We start from the raw sequence: 5,000 nt of genomic DNA, 5'->3' as shown, positions 1-5,000 counted from the left end.
CACCCACCGAATCAAGAAAGAGCTATCAATCTGTCAATCCTTCCGGTGTCCGGGCCTGGTGAGGTTTCCCGTGTTGAGTCAAATTAAGCCGCAGGCTCCACTCCTGGTGGTGCCCTTCCGTCAATTCCTTTAAGTTTCAGCTTTGCAACCATACTTCCCCCGGAACCCAAAAGCTTTGGTTTCCCGGAGGCTGCCCGCCGAGTCATCGGAGGAACTGCGGCGGATCGCTGGCTGGCATCGTTTATGGTTAGAACTAGGGCGGTATCTGATCGCCTTCGAACCTCTAACTTTCGTTCTTGATTAATGAAAACATACTTGGCAAATGCTTTCGCTTCTGTTCGTCTTGCGACGATCCAAGAATTTCACCTCTAACGTCGCAATACGAATGCCCCCGCCTGTCCCTATTAATCATTACCTCGGGTTCCGAAAACCAACAAAATAGAACCGAGGTCCTATTCCATTATTCCATGCACACAGTATTCAGGCGGGCTTGCCTGCTTTAAGCACTCTAATTTGTTCAAAGTAAAAGTGCCGGCCCACCGAGACACTCAACTAAGAGCACCCTGGTAGGATTTCAACGGGGTCCGCCTCGGGACGCGCAAGCACGCCTTCGGCTCGCCCCACCGGCAGGACGTCCCACGATACATGCCAGTTAAACACCGACGGGCGGTGAACCAACAGCGTGGGACACAAATCCAACTACGAGCTTTTTAACCGCAACAACTTTAATATACGCTATTGGAGCTGGAATTACCGCGGCTGCTGGCACCAGACTTGCCCTCCAATAGATACTCGTTAAAGGATTTAAAGTGTACTCATTCCGATTACGGGGCCTCGGATGAGTCCCGTATCGTTATTTTTCGTCACTACCTCCCCGTGCCGGGAGTGGGTAATTTGCGCGCCTGCTGCCTTCCTTGGATGTGGTAGCCGTTTCTCAGGCTCCCTCTCCGGAATCGAACCCTGATTCCCCGTTACCCGTTACAACCATGGTAGGCGCAGAACCTACCATCGACAGTTGATAAGGCAGACATTTGAAAGATGCGTCGCCGGTACGAGGACCGTGCGATCAGCCCAAAGTTATTCAGAGTCACCAAGGCAAACGGACCAGACGAGCCAATCCGATTGGTTTTGATCTAATAAAAGCGTCCCTTCCATCTCTGGTCGGGACTCTGTTTGCATGTATTAGCTCTAGAATTACCACAGTTATCCAAGTAACGTGGGTACGATCTAAGGAACCATAACTGATTTAATGAGCCATTCGCGGTTTCACCTTAATGCGGCTTGTACTGAGACATGCATGGCTTAATCTTTGAGACAAGCATATGACTACTGGCAGGATCAACCAGGGAGCTGCGTCAACGAGAGCTGAGCAGCCGGCCGCCCGGGAGTGTGTCCCGAGGGCCCGCGCGAACACGCAAGCGTCCGCTCAATTATTCTGCAAACAGGAGGAGGCTGAGCTCCCCTGCACGATACACCTCGAAACCCTCTCAGGTCCCGGCGGCGCGCAGCGCCGTCCTAAGTACTTGGTCGGGTTCGAGAGAGGCGCAATCGCCCGGAGATAGGCGAGTAGACGCTTTCAGTGCGAACACCCGTGCTCCCAACTGAGCTTGCCGCTGCCGACAGAGGCCCGGGAGCGTGCTGTCGTGGCATTGCCGGCGGGAAACAACACGCGCCACCTACGGTGACCGGCAGCTCCAACGCCAGCGCCACAGAAGGGCAAAGCCCCACTTGGGTGCAGAAGCGAACTCTCCCAGCACAGCGCACGCGCCAACACGTCCGCAGAGCTGCGATACAAACCACCTGCGAGAACCGCTGGGGGCGACCGAGCAGCAGACGGCGTCGCGACGCCGAGTGCCGGGCGGCGGCGCATCCTCAACGCACACAGTCCGCAATCGGACCAGCACACTGCAGATGTCCACCGCGCTTCGCACCGGGCTCGGCAGAACCCACTTTGGCCGCCTGGCGCCGCGCGCAGGGTGCGCCGGCGCATAGCTGGGACGCCAGCCGGGCCCGTCGGCCGGCGCTCCTGCCACTGGGCGCCCCCCACCAGCCGGCTGTAGTGCGTGCGCTCACGCAGCGCGCGGCCAGCACGCCGGGCGGCCCCCCCTCACCGGCCGGGGACTGTCCCGCCAAGCCACAGCCTCGTATCGCTTCATACCCACATGGCCAACTCAGGTTCGGGGGCATGGCGGGTACCGCCGAAACAACCGGTTCACAGATGTACCGATCGTCGCTATCACCGATGCACCTGCAGCGCGAACAACCGCTCAACAACTGATTTCCAGTTCATTTGCGGATCTTTGGCAGCAAACGTATACGTCAATCTACATTTGCGAAATCTACGATTCTGGCATGCCTGCATGTTATGTGTCACGACACGCTACATCAGCCCACATACACACTGCGGCATGTACACGAGAGAACACGTGGAAGATGGTCCGCGCACGTGTGCAATGTCCCTTGCGCGGTCGACTGTCAACCGGCCTCTGTAGCATGTCGCAGATGTGGAACGCGGTCCACCGTGCTATCATGTTGTGTGGGGCAATACGATTAAATAGGAAAACCCTCGTCGCTACATCAACAGACGGCTCACGCTGATTCCCGGCAGAGGGAGGAGGGGGGGGGGGGGGGCCAACATGCAATACTTTCGTCCGTACCTACTTACCACATGTCTGTACGGCGTACAACAGTGCAATCTCGCTGTAATGGGGAGACGAGACAAGTAGCATCGTGCACAACATATGGCCCTTATGATTCGCCATTGTAGGGCGCAGCCGGTGTACGGTCAAGCATGTGCCACATTATGTCACTCAGTACGTAACGACGGATGATCAGTGTGGGTTACGCGTACATCAGCGGACAGTCCACACAGGCCGTACCACAACGTACACTGACTGCATCGACAACCGAATGCAACTGAACAGCTGCAAGGCTCATTTCACAAACAAACGCCTGACCGACCAGCTTGGAAGGGCAGGAGGGGAGGGCGATATTCGTTCTGTAGCGGTACACCCTTCCAGTGGTTAGCGGGACTGTGTAGAAAGTACGCAACACTCGAAAGACCTTTATGTGAGGGTACGCACCATGGCATCAAGAAATACACATGACACCAGAGGATCCAAGCAGTGAACTATGTTCAGAGGGTTGCTGTTAGGCAAAGCTACATTCCTGTGACGTTACATGTGACAGTTAAGGTGCAGTGTAAGTTAGGTTAAGGTGCAGTGTAAGTTAGGTTAAGGTGCAGTGTAAGTTAGGTTAAGGTGCAGTGTAAGTTAGGTTAAGGTGCAGTGTAACTTAGGTTAAGGTGCAGTGTAACTTAGGTTAAGGTGCAGTGTAAGTTAGGTTAAGGTGCAGTGTAAGTTAGGTTAAGGTGCAGTGTAACTTAGGTTAAGGTGCAGTGTAAGTTAGGTTAAGGTGCAGTGTAACTTAGGTTAAGGTGCAGTGTAACTTAGGTTAAGGTGCAGTGTAACTTAGGTTAAGGTGCAGTGTAACTTAGGTTAAGGTGCAGTGTAACTTAGGTTAAGGTGCAGTGTAACTTAGGTTAAGGTGCAGTGTAACTTAGGTTAAGGTGCAGTGTAAGTTAGGTTAAGGTGCAGTGTAAGTTAGGTTAAGGTGCAGTGTAACTTAGGTTAAGGTGCAGTGTAACTTAGGTTAAGGTGCAGTGTAAGTTAGGTTAAGGTGCAGTGTAACTTAGGTTAAGGTGCAGTGTAACTTAGGTTAAGGTGCAGTGTAACTTAGGTTAAGGTGCAGTGTAAGTTAGGTTAAGGTGCAGTGTAAGTTAGGTTAAGGTGCAGTGTAAGTTAGGTTAAGGTGCAGTGTAAGTTAGGTTAAGGTGCAGCGTAACTTAGGTTAAGGTGCAGCGTAACTTAGGTTAAGGTGCAGCGTAACTTAGGTTAAGGTGCAGCGTAACTTAGGTTAAGGTGCAGCGTAACTTAGGTTAAGGTGCAGCGTAACTTAGGTTAAGGTGCAGCGTAACTTAGGTTAAGGTGCAGCGTGGGTTAGGTTAGGGGCCAACGTGGGTTAGGTTAGGGGCCAACGTGGGTTAGGTTAGGGGCCAACGTGGGTTAGGTTAGGGGCCAACGTGGGTTAGGTTAGGGGCCAACGTGGGTTAGGTTAGGGGCCAACGTGGGTTAGGTTAGGGGCCAACGTGGGTTAGGTTAGGGGCCAACGTGGGTTAGGTTAGGGGCCAACGTGGGTTAGGTTAAGGGCCAACGTGGGTTAGGTTAAGGGCCAACGTGGGTTAGGTTAAGGGCCAACGTGGGTTAGGTTAAGGGCCAACGTGGGTTAGGTTAAGGGCCAACGTGGGTTAGGTTAAGGGCCAACGTGGGTTAGGTTAAGGGCCAACGTGGGTTAGGTTAAGGGCCAACGTGGGTTAGGTTAAGGGCCAACGTGGGTTAGGTTAAGGGCCAACGTGGGTTAGGTTAAGGGCCAACGTGGGTTAGGTTAAGGGCCAACGTGGGTTAGGTTAAGGGCCAACGTGGGTTAGGTTAAGGGCCAACGTGGGTTAGGTTGCCAGAGATGTGTCAAATCAGGATGTACGTTTGGCTGGTGTCAGGTGGTGGGTTGGTTCGATGCCTTTATAAGGGGTGTGGCCAAAGGGTATTTTATTACTTGTACCTTTTGTGTTGTGGCGTGGCGTTGCGTCCTGTGTTGATACTGGGTGGACCACTGTGGGTGTTGCTGGCTGATTTGAGCTGCGTTGTTTGCGGGTGATGTGAGACATTCTGTCTTATTAGTGGACGTGACGTTCCTCTTGTCGTTGTTTGGATAGTGTCCTGTGGCAGCGAGGATAAGATGGATGTTGTTGAACGATAGTGCTTTGGTGCTTTCGCTTTGTTACACACAGAGTGGACTGTGAGATAGGGTGACTGGGTCGAGTGCGGTTCACACTGTCCTCCCCAGTTTACAGTATGTATCATCTATGTATGTGGTCCTGCATCATTTACTAAGGAGGGACGTCAGACGACTGAAATATTAGTTATGTACTGATGTAAAGCAGA

At 53.0% G+C, this 5,000-nt stretch overlaps 1 non-coding gene across 1 annotated transcript in view; it reads right to left on the bottom strand.

Moving 5' to 3' along the window:
• The window catches only part of LOC126304867 (small subunit ribosomal RNA), a 1,893-nt gene extending 544 nt beyond the window's left edge, over positions 1-1,349 (bottom strand). Inside the window, exon 1 of the ribosomal RNA XR_007553247.1 lies at positions 1-1,349. This exon is cut by the window's left edge and continues 544 nt beyond it. This is a non-coding gene — a ribosomal RNA (small subunit ribosomal RNA).
• Between the last annotated feature and the right edge of the window lie 3,651 nt (positions 1,350-5,000).

The sequence above is a fragment of the Schistocerca gregaria genome, unplaced genomic scaffold (assembly GCF_023897955.1).
Source record: "Schistocerca gregaria isolate iqSchGreg1 unplaced genomic scaffold, iqSchGreg1.2 ptg000186l, whole genome shotgun sequence".
Classification (NCBI taxonomy): Eukaryota; Metazoa; Arthropoda; class Insecta; order Orthoptera; family Acrididae; genus Schistocerca; species Schistocerca gregaria.
The sequence above is the reverse complement of the archived record's forward strand: the minus strand, read 5'-3'. Positions and strand labels throughout refer to the sequence as shown.